At 50.0% G+C, this 19,013-nt stretch overlaps 1 protein-coding gene across 2 annotated transcripts in view; it reads left to right on the forward strand.

Annotated features, from left to right (window-relative positions):
• The window catches only part of cfap45 (cilia and flagella associated protein 45), a 228,779-nt gene that overhangs the window by 133,185 nt on the left and 76,581 nt on the right, over positions 1-19,013 (forward strand). The gene's annotated exons all lie outside the window — the stretch shown is intronic.

Genomic DNA, 19,013 nt, shown 5'->3' on the forward strand with positions numbered 1-19,013 from the left:
GACTGAGAGACACCGGTCAGTGTACAGGTATCCCCCTGAGAGAGAGGGACTGAGAGACACTGGTCAGTGTACAGATATCTCCCTGAGAGAGAGAGGGACTGAGAGACACCGGTCAGTGTAGATATCCTACTGAGAGAGAGAGGGACTGAGAAACACTGGTGTATATACGGATATTCCTGTGTGTGAGAGAGGGACTGAGAGACACCGGTAGTGTAGATATCCCTGTGAGAGAGAGGGAGTGAGAGACACTGGTCAGTGTACAGATATCCCCCTGAGAGAGAGGGACTGAGAGACACCAGTCAGTGTAGATATCCTACTGAGAGAAAGAGACTGAGTGAAACCGGCCAGTGTACAGATATCTCTGTGAGAGAGAGAGAGTGAGAAACACTGGTCTATATATGGATATCCCTGTGTGAGAGCGAGGGACTGAGAGACACCGGTCAGTGTACAGATATCCCCATGAGAGAGAGGGACTGAGAGACACCGGTCAGTGTAGATATCCCTGTGAAAGAGAGGGAGTGAGAGACACTGGTCAGTGTACAGATATCCCCCTGAGAGAGAGGGACTGAGAGACACCAGTCAGTGTAGATATCCTACTGAGAGAAAGAGACTGAGTGAAACCGGCCAGTGTACAGATATCTCTGTGAGAGAGAGAGAGTGAGAAACACTGGTCCATATATGGATATCCCTGTGTGTGAGAGAGGGACTGAGAGTCACCGGTCAGTGTAGATATCCCTGTGAGAGAGAGGGAGTGAGAGACACCGGTCAGTGTACAGATATCCCCCTGAGAGAGTGGGACTGAGAGACACCGGTCAGTGTAGATATCCCTGTGAAAGAGAGGGAGTGAGAGACACTGGTCAGTGTACAGATATCCCCCTGAGAAAGAGGGACTGAGAGACACCAGTCAGTGTAGATATCCTACTGAGAGAAAGAGACTGAGTGAAACCGGCCAGTGTACAGATATCTCTGTGAGAGAGAGAGAGAGTGAGAAACACTGGTCCATATATGGATATCCCTGTGTGAGAGCGAGGGACTGAGAGACACCGGTCAGTGTACAGGTATCCCCCTGAGAGAGAGGGACTGAGAGATATAGGTCAGTGTACAGATATCCCTGTGTAAGAGAGAGGGACTGAGAGACACTGGTCAGTGTACAGATATCCCCCTGAGTGAGAGAGGGACTGAGAAAGACTGGTGTATATACGGATATCCCTGTGTGTGATAGAGGTACTGAGAGACACCGGTCAGTGTAGCTATCCCTGTGAGACAGAGGGAGTGAGAGACACCGGTCAGTGTACAGATAATCCCACTGAGAGAGAGGGACTGAGAGACACTGGTCAGTGTACAGATATGCCCCTGAGAGAGAGGGAGTGAGAGACACCGGTCAGTGAACAGATAATCCCACTGAGAGAAAGGGACTGAGTGAAACCTGCCAGTGTACAGATATCTCCCTGAGAGAGGGACTGAGAGGCACTGGTCAGTGTACAGATATCCCCCTGAAAGTGAGAGACTGATTGAGACCGGCCAGTGTACAGATATCCCCCTGAGAGAGAGGGACTGAGAGATATAGGTCAGTGTACAGATATCCCCCTGAGAGAGAGAGGGACTGAGAGACACCGGTCAGTGTAGATATCCTACTGAGAGAGAGAGGGACTGAGAAACACTGGTGTATATACGGATATCCCTGTGTGTGAGAGAGGGACTGAGAGACACCGGTCAGTGTCGATATCCTACTGAGAGAAAGAGACTGAGTGAAACCGGCCAGTGTACAGATATCTCTGTGAGAGAGAGAGAGTGAGAAACACTGGTCTATATATGGATATCCCTGTGTGAGAGCGAGGGACTGAGAGACACCGGTCAGTGTACAGATAATCCCCCTGAGAGTGAGAGACTGAGTGAAACCGGCCAGTGTACAGATATCCCCCTGAGAGAGAGGGACTGAGAGATATAGGTCAGTGTACAGATATCCCACTGAGAGAGAGGGACTGAGAGATATAGGTCAGTGTACAGATATCTCTGTGTGAGAGAGAGGGACTGAGAGACACCGGTCAGTGTAGATATCCTACTGAGAGTAAGAGACTGAGTGAAACCGGCCAGTGTACAGATATCTCCCTGAGAGAGAGGGATTGAGAGACACCAGTCAGTGTAGATATCTCTGTGAGAGAGAGGGAGTGAGAAACTCCGATCTGTGTACAGGAAATCCCACTGAGAGAAAGGGACTGAGTGAAACCTGCCAGTGTACAGATATCTCCCTGAAAGTGAGAGACTGAGTGAAACCGTCCAGTGTACAGATATCCCCCTGAGAGAGAGGGACTGAGAGATATAGGTCAGTGTACAGATATCCCCCTGAGAGAGAGGGACTGAGAGACACCGGTCAGTGTACAGATAATCCCCCTGAGAGTGAGAGACTGAGTGAAACCGGCCAGTGTACAGATATCCCCCTGAGAGAGGGACTGACAGACACCGGTCAGTGTACAGGTGTCCCCCTGAGAGAGAGGGACTGAGAGATATAGGTCAGTGTTCAGATATCCCTGTGTCAGAGAGAGGGACTGAGAGACACTGGTCAGTGTACAGATATCCCCCTGAGTGAGAGAGGGACTGAGAAAGACTGGTGTATATACGGATATCCCTGTGTGTGATAGAGGTACTGAGAGACACCGGTCAGTGTAGCTATCCCTGTGAGACAGAGGGAGTGAGAGACACCGGTCAGTGTACAGATATCCCCCTGAGATAGAGGGACTGAGAGGCACCGGTCAGTGTAGATATCCCTGTGAAAGAGAGAGAGTGCGAGACACCGGTCAGTGTACAGATAATCCCACTGAGAGAGAGGGACTGAGAGACACTGGTCAGTGTACCGATATGCCCCTGAGAGAGAGGGACTGAGAGTCACCAGTCAGTGTAGATATCCTACTGAGAGTAAGAGACTGAGTGAAACCGGCCAGTGTACAGATATCTCCCTGAGAGAGAGGGATTGAGAGACACCAGTCAATGTAGATATCTCTGTGAGAGAGAGGGAGTGAGAAACTCTGGTCTGTGTACAGATAATCCCACTGAGAGAAAGGGACTGAGTGAAACCTGCCAGTGTACAGATATCTCCCTGAGAGAGGGACTGAGAGGCACTGGTCAGTGTACAGATATCCCCCTGAAAGTGAGAGACTGAGTGAAACCGGCCAGTGTACAGATATCCCCCTGAGAGAGAGGGACTGAGAGATATAGGTCAGTGTACAGATATCCCCCTGAGAGAGAGAGGGACTGAGAGACACCGGTCAGTGTAGATATCCTACTGAGAGAAACAGACTGAGTGAAACCGGCCAGTGTACAGATATCTCTGTGAGAGAGAGAGAGTGAGAAACACTTGTCTATATATGGATATCACTGTGTGAGAGCGAGGGACTGAGAGACACCGGTCAGTGTACAGATATCCCCCTGAGAGAGAGGGACAGAGAGACACCGGTCAGTGTAGATATCCCTGTGAAAGAGAGGGAGTGAGAGACACCGGTCAGTGTACAGATAATCCCACTGAGAGAGAGGGACTGAGAGACACTGGTCAGTTTACAGATATCCCGAGAGAGAGGGACTGAGAGTCACCAGTCAGTGTAGATATCCTACTGAGAGTAAGAGACTGAGTGAAATCGGCCAGTGTACAGATATCTCCCTGAGAGAGAGGGATTGAGAGACACCAGTCAGTGTAGATATCTCTGTGAGAGAGAGTGAGTGAGAATCTCCGATCTGTGTACAGATAATCCCACTGAGAGAAAGGGACTGAGTGAAACCTGCCAGTGTACAGATATCTCCCTGAAAGTGAGAGACTGAGTGAAACCGGCCAGTGTACAGATATCCCCCTGAGAGAGAGGGACTGAGAGATATAGGTCAGTGTACAGATATCCCCCTGAGAGAGAGAGGGACTGAGAGACACCGGTCAGTGTAGATATTCTACTGAGAGAGAGAGGGACTGAGAAACACTGGTGTATATACGGATATCCCTGTGTGTGAGAGAGGGACTGAGAGACACCGGTCAGTGTAGATATCCTACTGAGAGAAAGAGACTGAGTGAAACCGGCCAGTGTACAGATATCTCTGTGAGAGAGAGAGAGTGAGAAACACTGGTGTATATATGGATATCCCTGTGTGAGAGCGAGGGACTGAGAGACACCGGTCAGTGTACAGATAATCCCCTTGAGAGTGAGAGACTGAGTGAAACCGGCCAGTGTACAGATATCCCCCTGAGAGAGGGACTGACAGACACCGGTCAGTGTACAGGTGTCCCCCTGAGAGAGAGGGACTGAGAGATATAGGTCAGTGTACAGATATCCCTGTGTGACAGAGAGGGACTGAGAGATATAGGTCAGTGTACAGATATGCCCCTGAGAGAGAGAGGGACTGAGAGACACCGGTCAGTGTAGATATTCTACTGAGAGAGAGAGGGACTGAGAAACACTGGTGTATATACGGATATCCCTGTGTGTGAGAGAGGGACTGAGAGTCACCGGTCAGTGTAGATATCCCTGTGAGAGAGAGGGAGTGAGAGACACCGGTCAGTGTACAGATATCCCCCTGAGAGAGTGGGACTGAGAGACACCGGTCAGTGTAGATATCCCTGTGAAAGAGAGGGAGTGAGAGACACTGGTCAGTGTACAGATATCCCCCTGAGAAAGAGGGACTGAGAGACACCAGTCAGTGTAGATATCCTACTGAGAGAAAGAGACTGAGTGAAACCGGCCAGTGTACAGATATCTCTGTGAGAGAGAGAGAGTGAGAAACACTGGTCTATATATGGATATCCCTGTGTGAGAGCGAGGGACTGAGAGACACCGGTCAGTGTACAGATATCCCCCTGAGAGAGAGGGACAGAGAAACACCGGTCAGTGTAGATATCCCTGTGAAAGAGAGGGAGTGAGAGACACCGGTCAGTGTACAGATAATCCCACTGAGAGAGAGGGACTGAGAGACACTGGTCAGTTTACAGATATCCCCCTGAGAGAGAGGGACTGAGAGTCACCAGTCAGTGTAGATATCCTACTGAGAGTAAGAGACTGAGTGAAACCGGCCAGTGTACAGATATCTCCCTGAGAGAGAGGGATTGAGAGACACCAGTCAGTGTAGATATCTCTGTGAGAGAGAGTGAGTGAGAAACTCCGATCTGTGTACAGATAATCCCACTGAGAGAAAGGGACTGAGTGAAACCTGCCAGTGTACAGATATCTCCCTGAGAGAGAGGGATTGAGAGATATAGGTCAGTGTACAGATATCCCCCTGAGAGAGAGAGGGACTGAGAGACACCGGTCAGTGTAGATATTCTACTGAGAGAGAGAGGGACTGAGAAACACTGGTGTATATACGGATATCCCTGTGTGTGAGAGAGGGACTGAGAGTCACCGGTCAGTGTAGATATCCCTGTGAGAGAGAGGTAGTGAGAGACACCGGTCAGTGTACAGATATCCCCCTGAGAGAGAGGGACTGAGAGACACCGGTCAGTGTAGATATCCCTGTGAAAGAGAGTGAGTGAGAGACACTGGTCAGTGTACAGATATCCCCCTGAGAAAGAGGGACTGAGCGACACCAGTCAGTGTAGATATCCTACTGAGAGAGAGAGAGTGAGAAACACTGGTCTATATATGGATATCCCTGTGTGAGAGCGAGGGACTGAGAGACACCGGTCAGTGTACAGATAATCCCCCTGAGAGTGAGATACTGAGTGAAACCGGCCAGTGTACAGATATCCCCCTGAGAGAGGGACTGACAGACACCGGTCAGTGTACAGGTGTCCCCCTGAGAGAGAGGGACTGAGAGATATAGGTCAGTTTACAGATATCCCTGTGTGAGAGAGAGGGACTCAGAGACACTGGTCAGTGAACAGATATCCCCCTGAGAGAGAGGGACTGAGAGACACCGGTCAGTGTACAGATAATCTCACTGAGAGAGAGGGACTGAGAGACACTGGTCAGTGTACAGATATCCCCCTGAGAGAGAGGGACTGAGAGACACCGGTCAGTGTAGATATCCCTGTGAAAGAGAGAGAGTGAGAGACACCGGTCAGTGTAGATATCCTACTGAGAATAAGAGACTGAGTGAAACCGGCCAGTGTACAGATATCTCCCTGAGAGAGAGGGATTGAGAGACACCAGTCAGTGTAGATATCCTACTGAGAGATAGAGGGACTGAGAAACACTGGTGTATATACAGATATCCCTGTGTGTGAGAGAGGGACTGAGAGACACCGGTCAGTGTAGATATCCTACTGAGAGAAAGAGACTGAGTGAAACCGGCCAGTGTACAGATATCTCTGTGAGAGAGAGAGAGTGAGAAACACTGGTGTATATATGGATATCCCTGTGTGAGAGCGAGGGACTGAGAGACACCGGTCAGTGTACAGATAATCCCCTTGAGAGTGAGAGACTGAGTGAAACCGGCCAGTGTACAGATATCCCCCTGAGAGAGGGACTGACAGACACCGGTCAGTGTACAGGTGTCCCCCTGAGAGAGAGGGACTGAGAGATATAGGTCAGTGTACAGATATCCCTGTGTGACAGAGAGGGACTGAGAGATATAGGTCAGTGTACAGATATGCCCCTGAGAGAGAGAGGGACTGAGAGACACCGGTCAGTGTAGATATTCTACTGAGAGAGAGAGGGACTGAGAAACACTGGTGTATATACGGATATCCCTGTGTGTGAGAGAGGGACTGAGAGTCACCGGTCAGTGTAGATATCCCTGTGAGAGAGAGGGAGTGAGAGACACCGGTCAGTGTACAGATATCCCCCTGAGAGAGTGGGACTGAGAGACACCGGTCAGTGTAGATATCCCTGTGAAAGAGAGGGAGTGAGAGACACTGGTCAGTGTACAGATATCCCCCTGAGAAAGAGGGACTGAGAGACACCAGTCAGTGTAGATATCCTACTGAGAGAAAGAGACTGAGTGAAACCGGCCAGTGTACAGATATCTCTGTGAGAGAGAGAGAGTGAGAAACACTGGTCTATATATGGATATCCCTGTGTGAGAGCGAGGGACTGAGAGACACCGGTCAGTGTACAGATATCCCCCTGAGAGAGAGGGACAGAGAAACACCGGTCAGTGTAGATATCCCTGTGAAAGAGAGGGAGTGAGAGACACCGGTCAGTGTACAGATAATCCCACTGAGAGAGAGGGACTGAGAGACACTGGTCAGTTTACAGATATCCCCCTGAGAGAGAGGGACTGAGAGTCACCAGTCAGTGTAGATATCCTACTGAGAGTAAGAGACTGAGTGAAACCGGCCAGTGTACAGATATCTCCCTGAGAGAGAGGGATTGAGAGACACCAGTCAGTGTAGATATCTCTGTGAGAGAGAGTGAGTGAGAAACTCCGATCTGTGTACAGATAATCCCACTGAGAGAAAGGGACTGAGTGAAACCTGCCAGTGTACAGATATCTCCCTGAGAGAGAGGGATTGAGAGATATAGGTCAGTGTACAGATATCCCCCTGAGAGAGAGAGGGACTGAGAGACACCGGTCAGTGTAGATATTCTACTGAGAGAGAGAGGGACTGAGAAACACTGGTGTATATACGGATATCCCTGTGTGTGAGAGAGGGACTGAGAGTCACCGGTCAGTGTAGATATCCCTGTGAGAGAGAGGTAGTGAGAGACACCGGTCAGTGTACAGATATCCCCCTGAGAGAGAGGGACTGAGAGACACCGGTCAGTGTAGATATCCCTGTGAAAGAGAGGGAGTGAGAGACACTGGTCAGTGTACAGATATCCCCCTGAGAAAGAGGGACTGAGCGACACCAGTCAGTGTAGATATCCTACTGAGAGAGAGAGAGTGAGAAACACTGGTCTATATATGGATATCCCTGTGTGAGAGCGAGGGACTGAGAGACACCGGTCAGTGTACAGATAATCCCCCTGAGAGTGAGATACTGAGTGAAACCGGCCAGTGTACAGATATCCCCCTGAGAGAGGGACTGACAGACACCGGTCAGTGTACAGGTGTCCCCCTGAGAGAGAGGGACTGAGAGATATAGGTCAGTTTACAGATATCCCTGTGTGAGAGAGAGGGACTCAGAGACACTGGTCAGTGAACAGATATCCCCCTGAGAGAGAGGGACTGAGAGACACCGGTCAGTGTACAGATAATCTCACTGAGAGAGAGGGACTGAGAGACACTGGTCAGTGTACAGATATCCCCCTGAGAGTGAGGGACTGAGAGACACCGGTCAGTGTAGATATCCCTGTGAAAGAGAGAGAGTGAGAGACACCGGTCAGTGTAGATATCCTACTGAGAATAAGAGACTGAGTGAAACCGGCCAGTGTACAGATATCTCCCTGAGAGAGAGGGATTGAGAGACACCAGTCAGTGTAGATATCTCTGTGAGAGAGAGGGAGTGAGAAACTCCGGTCTGTGTACAGATAATCCCACTGAGAGAAAGGGACTGAGTGAAAGCTGCCAGTGTACAGATATCTCCATGAGAGAGGGACTGAGAGGCACTGGTCAGTGTACAGATATCCCCCTGAGAGAGAGGGACTGAGAGATATAGGTCAGTGTACAGATATCCCTGTGTAAGAGAGAGGGACTGAGAGACACTGGTCAGTGTACAGATATCCCCTTGAGTGAGAGAGGGACTGAGAAAGACTGGTGTATATACGGATATCCCTGTGTGTGATAGAGGTACTGAGAGACACCGGTCAGTGTAGCTATCCCTGTGAGACAGAGGGAGTGAGAGACACCGGTCAGTGTACAGATATCCCCCTGAGATAGAGGGACTGAGAGGCACCGGTCAGTGTAGATATCCCTGTGAAAGAGAGAGAGTGCGAGACACCGGTCAGTGTACAGATAATCCCACTGAGAGAGAGGGACTGAGAGACACTGGTCAGTGTACAGATATGCCCCTGAGAGAGAGGGACTGAGAGACACCAGTCAGTGTAGATATCCTACTGAGAGTAAGAGACTGAGTGAAACCGGCCAGTGTACAGATATCTCCCTGAGAGAGAGGGATTGAGAGACACCAGTCAGTGTAGATATCTCTGTGAGAGAGAGTGAGTGAGAAACTCCGATCTGTGTACAGATAATCCCACTGAGAGAAAGGGACTGAGTGAAACCTGCCAGTGTACAGATATCTCCCTGAAAGTGAGAGACTGAGTGAAACCGGCCAGTGTACAGATATCCCCCTGAGAGAGAGGGACTGAGAGATATAGGTCAGTGTACAGATATCCCCCTGAGAGAGAGGGACTGAGAGACACCGGTCAGTGTACAGATAATCCCCCTGAGAGAGAGGGACTGAGAGATATAGGTCAGTGTACAGATATCCCTGTGTGAGAGAGAGGGACTGAGAGACACCGGTCAGTGTAGATATCCTACTGAGAGTAAGAGACTGAGTGAAACCGGCCAGTGTACAGATATCTCCCTGAGAGAGAGGGATTGAGAGACACCAGTCAGTGTAGATATCTCTGTGAGAGAGAGGGAGTGAGAAACTCCGGTCTGTGTACAGATAATCCCACTGAGAGAAAGGGACTGAGTGAAAGCTGCCAGTGTACAGATATCTCCCTGAGAGAGGGACTGAGAGGCACAGGTCAGTGTACAGATATCCCCCTGAAAGTGAGAGACTGAGTGAAACTGGCCAGTGTACAGATATCCCCCTGAGAGAGAGGGACTGAGAGATATAGGTCAGTGTACAGATATCCCCCTGAGAGAGAGAGGGACTGAGAGACACCGGTCAGTGTAGATATCCTACTGAGAGTAAGAGACTGAGTGAAACCGGCCAGTGTACAGATATCTCCCTGAGAGAGAGAGGGACTGAGAGACACCGGTCAGTGTAGATATCCTACTGAGAGAGAGAGGGACTGAGAAACACTGGTGTATATACGGATATCCCTGTGTGTGAGAGAGGGACTGAGAGACACCGGTAGTGTAGATATCCCTGTGAGAGAGAGGGAGTGAGAGACACTGGTCAGTGTACAGATATCCCCCTGAGAGAGAGGGACTGAGAGACACTGGTCAGTGTACAGATATGCCCCTGAGAGAGAGGGAGTGAGAGACACCGGTCAGTGTACAGATAATCCCACTGAGAGAGAGGGACTGAGAGACACTGGTCAGTGTACAGATATGCCCCTGAGAGAGAGGGAGTGAGAGACACCGGTCAGTGAACAGATAATCCCACTGAGAGAAAGGGACTGAGTGAAACCTGCCAGTGTACAGATATCTCCCTGAGAGAGGGACTGAGAGGCACTGGTCAGTGTACAGATATCCCCCTGAAAGTGAGAGACTGAGTGAGATCGGCCAGTGTACAGATATCCCCCTGAGAGAGAGGGACTGAGAGATATAGGTCAGTGTACAGATATCCCCCTGAGAGAGAGAGGGACTGAGAGACACCGGTCAGTGTAGATATCCTACTGAGAGAGAGAGGGACTGAGAAACACTGGTGTATATACGGATATCCCTGTGTGTGAGAGAGGGACTGAGAGACACCGGTCAGTGTCGATATCCTACTGAGAGAAAGAGACTGAGTGAAACCGGCCAGTGTACAGATATCTCTGTGAGAGAGAGAGAGTGAGAAACACTGGTCTATATATGGATATCCCTGTGTGAGAGCGAGGGACTGAGAGACACCGGTCAGTGTACAGATAATCCCCCTGAGAGTGAGAGACTGAGTGAAACCGGCCAGTGTACAGATATCCCCCTGAGAGAGAGGGACTGAGAGATATAGGTCAGTGTACAGATATCCCACTGAGAGAGAGGGACTGAGAGATATAGGTCAGTGTACAGATATCTCTGTGTGAGAGAGAGGGACTGAGAGACACCGGTCAGTGTAGATATCCTACTGAGAGTAAGATACTGAGTGAAACCGGCCAGTGTACAGATATCTCCCTGAGAGAGAGGGATTGAGAGACACCAGTCAGTGTAGATATCTCTGTGAGAGAGAGGGAGTGAGAAACTCCGATCTGTGTACAGGAAATCCCACTGAGAGAAAGGGACTGAGTGAAACCTGCCAGTGTACAGATATCTCCCTGAAAGTGAGAGACTGAGTGAAACCGTCCAGTGTACAGATATCCCCCTGAGAGAGAGGGACTGAGAGATATAGGTCAGTGTACAGATATCCCCCTGAGAGAGAGGGACTGAGAAAGACTGGTGTATATACGGATATCCCTGTGTGTGATAGAGGTACTGAGAGACACCGGTCAGTGTAGCTATCCCTGTGAGACAGAGGGAGTGAGAGACACCGGTCAGTGTACAGATATCCCCCTGAGATAGAGGGACTGAGAGGCACCGGTCAGTGTAGATATCCCTGTGAAAGAGAGAGAGTGCGAGACACCGGTCAGTGTACAGATAATCCCACTGAGAGAGAGGGACTGAGAGACACTGGTCAGTGTACCGATATGCCCCTGAGAGAGAGGGACTGAGAGTCACCTGTCAGTGTAGATATCCTACTGAGAGTAAGAGACTGAGTGAAACCGGCCAGTGTACAGATATCTCCCTGAGAGAGAGGGATTGAGAGACACCAGTCAATGTAGATATCTCTGTGAGAGAGAGGGAGTGAGAAACTCTGGTCTGTGTACAGATAATCCCACTGAGAGAAAGGGACTGAGTGAAACCTGCCAGTGTACAGATATCTCCCTGAGAGAGGGACTGAGAGGCACTGGTCAGTGTACAGATATCCCCCTGAAAGTGAGAGACTGAGTGAAACCGGCCAGTGTACAGATATCCCCCTGAGAGAGAGGGACTGAGAGATATAGGTCAGTGTACAGATATCCCCCTGAGAGAGAGAGGGACTGAGAGACACCGGTCAGTGTAGATATCCTACTGAGAGAAACAGACTGAGTGAAACCGGCCAGTGTACAGATATCTCTGTGAGAGAGAGAGAGTGAGAAACACTTGTCTATATATGGATATCACTGTGTGAGAGCGAGGGACTGAGAGACACCGGTCAGTGTACAGATATCCCCCTGAGAGAGAGGGACAGAGAGACACCGGTCAGTGTAGATATCCCTGTGAAAGAGAGGGAGTGAGAGACACCGGTCAGTGTACAGATAATCCCACTGAGAGAGAGGGACTGAGAGACACTGGTCAGTTTACAGATATCCCCCTGAGAGAGAGGGACTGAGAGTCACCAGTCAGTGTAGATATCCTACTGAGAGTAAGAGACTGAGTGAAACCGGCCAGTGTACAGATATCTCCCTGAGAGAGAGGGATTGAGAGACACCAGTCAGTGTAGATATCTCTGTGAGAGAGAGTGAGTGAGAATCTCCGATCTGTGTACAGATAATCCCACTGAGAGAAAGGGACTGAGTGAAACCTGCCAGTGTACAGATATCTCCCTGAAAGTGAGAGACTGAGTGAAACCGGCCAGTGTACAGATATCCCCCTGAGAGAGGGACTGACAGACACCGGTCAGTGTACAGGTGTCCCCCTGAGAGAGAGGGACTGAGAGATATAGGTCAGTGTACAGATATCCCTGTGTGACAGAGAGGGACTGAGAGATATAGGTCAGTGTACAGATATGCCCCTGAGAGAGAGAGGGACTGAGAGACACCGGTCAGTGTAGATATTCTACTGAGAGAGAGAGGGACTGAGAAACACTGGTGTATATACGGATATCCCTGTGTGTGAGAGAGGGACTGAGAGTCACCGGTCAGTGTAGATATCCCTGTGAGAGAGAGGGAGTGAGAGACACCGGTCAGTGTACAGATATCCCCCTGAGAGAGTGGGACTGAGAGACACCGGTCAGTGTAGATATCCCTGTGAAAGAGAGGGAGTGAGAGACACTGGTCAGTGTACAGATATCCCCCTGAGAAAGAGGGACTGAGAGACACCAGTCAGTGTAGATATCCTACTGAGAGAAAGAGACTGAGTGAAACCGGCCAGTGTACAGATATCTCTGTGAGAGAGAGAGAGTGAGAAACACTGGTCTATATATGGATATCCCTGTGTGAGAGCGAGGGACTGAGAGACACCGGTCAGTGTACAGATATCCCCCTGAGAGAGAGGGACAGAGAAACACCGGTCAGTGTAGATATCCCTGTGAAAGAGAGGGAGTGAGAGACACCGGTCAGTGTACAGATAATCCCACTGAGAGAGAGGGACTGAGAGACACTGGTCAGTTTACAGATATCCCCCTGAGAGAGAGGGACTGAGAGTCACCAGTCAGTGTAGATATCCTACTGAGAGTAAGAGACTGAGTGAAACCGGCCAGTGTACAGATATCTCCCTGAGAGAGAGGGATTGAGAGACACCAGTCAGTGTAGATATCTCTGTGAGAGAGAGTGAGTGAGAAACTCCGATCTGTGTACAGATAATCCCACTGAGAGAAAGGGACTGAGTGAAACCTGCCAGTGTACAGATATCTCCCTGAGAGAGAGGGATTGAGAGATATAGGTCAGTGTACAGATATCCCCCTGAGAGAGAGAGGGACTGAGAGACACCGGTCAGTGTAGATATTCTACTGAGAGAGAGAGGGACTGAGAAACACTGGTGTATATACGGATATCCCTGTGTGTGAGAGAGGGACTGAGAGTCACCGGTCAGTGTAGATATCCCTGTGAGAGAGAGGTAGTGAGAGACACCGGTCAGTGTACAGATATCTCTGTGAGAGAGAGAGAGTGAGAAACACTGGTGTATATATGGATATCCCTGTGTGAGAGCGAGGGACTGAGAGACACCGGTCAGTGTACAGATAATCCCCTTGAGAGTGAGAGACTGAGTGAAACCGGCCAGTGTACAGATATCCCCCTGAGAGAGGGACTGACAGACACCGGTCAGTGTACAGGTGTCCCCCTGAGAGAGAGGGACTGAGAGATATAGGTCAGTGTACAGATATCCCTGTGTGACAGAGAGGGACTGAGAGATATAGGTCAGTGTACAGATATGCCCCTGAGAGAGAGAGGGACTGAGAGACACCGGTCAGTGTAGATATTCTACTGAGAGAGAGAGGGACTGAGAAACACTGGTGTATATACCGATATCCCTGTGTGTGAGAGAGGGACTGAGAGTCACCGGTCAGTGTAGATATCCCTGTGAGAGAGAGGGAGTGAGAGACACCGGTCAGTGTACAGATATCCCCCTGAGAGAGTGGGACTGAGAGACACCGGTCAGTGTAGATATCCCTGTGAAAGAGAGGGAGTGAGAGACACTGGTCAGTGTACAGATATCCCCCTGAGAAAGAGGGACTGAGAGACACCAGTCAGTGTAGATATCCTACTGAGAGAAAGAGACTGAGTGAAACCGGCCAGTGTACAGATATCTCTGTGAGAGAGAGAGAGTGAGAAACACTGGTCTATATATGGATATCCCTGTGTGAGAGCGAGGGACTGAGAGACACCGGTCAGTGTACAGATATCCCCCTGAGAGAGAGAGGGACTGAGAGACACCGGTCAGTGTAGATATTCTACTGAGAGAGAGAGGGACTGAGAAACACTGGTGTATATACGGATATCCCTGTGTGTGAGAGAGGGACTGAGAGTCACCGGTCAGTGTAGATATCCCTGTGAGAGAGAGGTAGTGAGAGACACCGGTCAGTGTACAGATATCCCCCTGAGAGAGAGGGACAGAGAAACACCGGTCAGTGTAGATATCCCTGTGAAAGAGAGGGAGTGAGAGACACCGGTCAGTGTACAGATAATCCCACTGAGAGAGAGGGACTGAGAGACACTGGTCAGTTTACAGATATCCCCCTGAGAGAGAGGGACTGAGAGTCACCAGTCAGTGTAGATATCCTACTGAGAGTAAGAGACTGAGTGAAACCGGCCAGTGTACAGATATCTCCCTGAGAGAGAGGGATTGAGAGACACCAGTCAGTGTAGATATCTCTGTGAGAGAGAGTGAGTGAGAAACTCCGATCTGTGTACAGATAATCCCACTGAGAGAAAGGGACTGAGTGAAACCTGCCAGTGTACAGATATCTCCCTGAGAGAGAGGGATTGAGAGATATAGGTCAGTGTACAGATATCCCCCTGAGAGAGAGAGGGACTGAGAGACACCGGTCAGTGTAGATATTCTACTGAGAGAGAGAGGGACTGAGAAACACTGGTGTATATACGGATATCCCTGTGTGTGAGAGAGGGACTGAGAGTCACCGGTCAGTGTAGATATCCCTGTGAGAGAGAGGTAGTGAGAGACACCGGTCAGTGTACAGATATCCCCCTGAGAGAGAGGGACTGAGAGACACCGGTCAGTGTAGATATCCCTGTGAAAGAGAGGGAGTGAGAGACACTGGTCAGTGTACAGATATCCCCCTGAGAAAGAGGGACTGAGCGACACCAGTCAGTGTAGATATCCTACTGAGAGAGAGAGAGTGAGAAACACTGGTCTATATATGGATATCCCTGTGTGAGAGCGAGGGACTGAGAGACACCGGTCAGTGTACAGATAATCCCCCTGAGAGTGAGATACTGAGTGAAACCGGCCAGTGTACAGATATCCCCCTGAGAGAGGGACTGACAGACACCGGTCAGTGTACAGGTGTCCCCCTGAGAGAGAGGGACTGAGAGATATAGGTCAGTTTACAGATATCCCTGTGTGAGAGAGAGGGACTCAGAGACACTGGTCAGTGAACAGATATCCCCCTGAGAGAGAGGGACTGAGAGACACCGGTCAGTGTACAGATAATCTCACTGAGAGAGAGGGACTGAGAGACACTGGTCAGTGTACAGATATCCCCCTGAGAGAGAGGGACTGAGAGACACCGGTCAGTGTAGATATCCCTGTGAAAGAGAGAGAGTGAGAGACACCGGTCAGTGTAGATATCCTACTGAGAATAAGAGACTGAGTGAAACCGGCCAGTGTACAGATATCTCCCTGAGAGAGAGGGATTGAGAGACACCAGTCAGTGTAGATATCTCTGTGAGAGAGAGGGAGTGAGAAACTCCGGTCTGTGTACAGATAATCCCACTGAGAGAAAGGGACTGAGTGAAAGCTGCCAGTGTACAGATATCTCCATGAGAGAGGGACTGAGAGGCACTGGTCAGTGTACAGATATCCCCCTGAGAGAGAGGGACTGAGAGATATAGGTCAGTGTACAGATATCCCTGTGTAAGAGAGAGGGACTGAGAGACACTGGTCAGTGTACAGATATCCCCTTGAGTGAGAGAGGGACTGAGAAAGACTGGTGTATATACGGATATCCCTGTGTGTGATAGAGGTACTGAGAGACACCGGTCAGTGTAGCTATCCCTGTGAGACAGAGGGAGTGAGAGACACCGGTCAGTGTACAGATATCCCCCTGAGATAGAGGGACTGAGAGGCACCGGTCAGTGTAGATATCCCTGTGAAAGAGAGAGAGTGCGAGACACCGGTCAGTGTACAGATAATCCCACTGAGAGAGAGGGACTGAGAGACACTGGTCAGTGTACAGATATGCCCCTGAGAGAGAGGGACTGAGAGACACCAGTCAGTGTAGATATCCTACTGAGAGTAAGAGACTGAGTGAAACCGGCCAGTGTACAGATATCTCCCTGAGAGAGAGGGATTGAGAGACACCAGTCAGTGTAGATATCTCTGTGAGAGAGAGTGAGTGAGAAACTCCGATCTGTGTACAGATAATCCCACTGAGAGAAAGGGACTGAGTGAAACCTGCCAGTGTACAGATATCTCCCTGAAAGTGAGAGACTGAGTGAAACCGGCCAGTGTACAGATATCCCCCTGAGAGAGAGGGACTGAGAGATATAGGTCAGTGTACAGATATCCCCCTGAGAGAGAGGGACTGAGAGACACCGGTCAGTGTACAGATAATCCCCCTGAGAGAGAGGGACTGAGAGATATAGGTCAGTGTACAGATATCCCTGTGTGAGAGAGAGGGACTGAGAGACACCGGTCAGTGTAGATATCCTACTGAGAGTAAGAGACTGAGTGAAACCGGCCAGTGTACAGATATCTCCCTGAGAGAGAGGGATTGAGAGACACCAGTCAGTGTAGATATCTCTGTGAGAGAGAGGGAGTGAGAAACTCCGGTCTGTGTACAGATAATCCCACTGAGAGAAAGGGACTGAGTGAAAGCTGCCAGTGTACAGATATCTCCCTGAGAGAGGGACTGAGAGGCACAGGTCAGTGTACAGATATCCCCCTGAAAGTGAGAGACTGAGTGAAACTGGCCAGTGTACAGATATCCCCCTGAGAGAGAGGGACTGAGAGATATAGGTCAGTGTACAGATATCCCCCTGAGAGAGAGAGGGACTGAGAGACACCGGTCAGTGTAGATATCCTACTGAGAGTAAGAGACTGAGTGAAACCGGCCAGTGTACAGATATCTCCCTGAGAGAGAGAGGGACTGAGAGACACCGGTCAGTGTAGATATCCTACTGAGAGAGAGAGGGACTGAGAAACACTGGTGTATATACGGATATCCCTGTGTGTGAGAGAGGGACTGAGAGACACCGGTAGTGTAGATATCCCTGTGAGAGAGAGGGAGTGAGAGACACTGGTCAGTGTACAGATATCCCCCTGAGAGAGAGGGACTGAGAGACACCAGTCAGTGTAGATATCCTACTGAGAGAAAGAGACTGAGTGAAACCGGCCAGTGTACAGATATCTCTGTGAGAGAGAGAGAGTGAGAAACACTGGTCTATATATGGATATCCCTGTGTGAGAGCGAGGGACTGAGAGACACCGGTCAGTGTACAGATATCCCCATGAGAGAGAGGGACTGAGAGACACCGGTCAGTGTAGATATCCCTGTGAAAGAGAGGGAGTGAGAGACACTGGTCAGTGTACAGATATCCCCCTGAGAGAGAGGGACTGAGAGACACCAGTCAGTGTAGATATCCTACAGAGAGAAAGAGACTGAGTGAAACCGGCCAGTGTACAGATATCTCTGTGAGAGAGAGAGAGTGAGAAACACTGGTCCATGTATGGATATCCCTGTGTGTGAGAGAGGGACTGAGAGTCACCGGTCAGTGTAGATATCCCTGTGAGAGAGAGGAAGTGAGAGACACCGGTCAGTGTACAGATATCCCCCTGAGAGAGTGGGACTGAGAGACACCGGTCAGTGTAGATATCCCTGTGAAAGAGAGGGAGTGAGAGACACTGGTCAGTGTACAGATATCCCCCTGAGAAAGAGGGACTGAGAGACACCAGTCAGTGTAGATATCCTACTGAGAGAAAGAGACTGAGTGAAACCGGCCAGTGTACAGATATCTCTGTGAGAGAGAGAGAGTGAGAAACACTGGTCCATATATGGATATCCCTGTGTGAGAGCGAGGGACTGAGAGACACCGGTCAGTGTACAGGTATCCCCCTGAGAGAGAGGGACTGAGAGATATAGGTCAGTGTACAGATATCCCTGTGTAAGAGAGAGGGACTGAGAGACACTGGTCAGTGTACAGATATCCCCCTGAGTGAGAGAGGGACTGAGAAAGACTGGTGTATATACGGATATCCCTGTGTGTGATAGAGGTACTGAGAGACACCGGTCAGTGTAGCTATCCCTGTGAGACAGAGGGAGTGAGAGACACCGGTCAGTGTACAGATAATCCCACTGAGAGAGAGGGACTGAGAGACACTGGTCAGTGTACAGATATGCCCCTGAGAGAGAGGGAGTGAGAGACACCGGTCAGTGAACAGATAATCCCACTGAGAGAAAGGGACTGAGTGAAACCTGCCAGTGTACAGATATCTCCCTGAGAGAGGGACTGAGAGGCACGGGTCAGTGTACAGATATCCCCCTGAAAGTGAGAGACTGAGTGAGATCGGCCAGTGTACAGATATCCCCCTGAGAGAGAGGGACTGAGAGATATAGGTCAGTGTACAGATATCCCCCTGAGAGAGAGAGGGACTGAGAGACACCGGTCAGTGTAGATATCCTACTGAGAGAGAGAGGGACTGAGAAACACTGGTGTATATACGGATATCCCTGTGTGTGAGAGAGGGACTGAGAGACACCGGTCAGTGTCGATATCCTACTGAGAGAAAGAGACTGAGTGAAACCGGCCAGTGTACAGATATCTCTGTGAGAGAGAGAGAGTGAGAAACACTGGTCTATATATGGATATCCCTGTGTGAGAGCGAGGGACTGAAAGACACCGGTCAGTGTACAGATAATCCCCCTGAGAGTG

This window comes from Hemitrygon akajei, chromosome 8, assembly GCF_048418815.1.
Source record: "Hemitrygon akajei chromosome 8, sHemAka1.3, whole genome shotgun sequence".
Lineage (NCBI taxonomy): Eukaryota > Metazoa > Chordata > Chondrichthyes > Myliobatiformes > Dasyatidae > Hemitrygon > Hemitrygon akajei.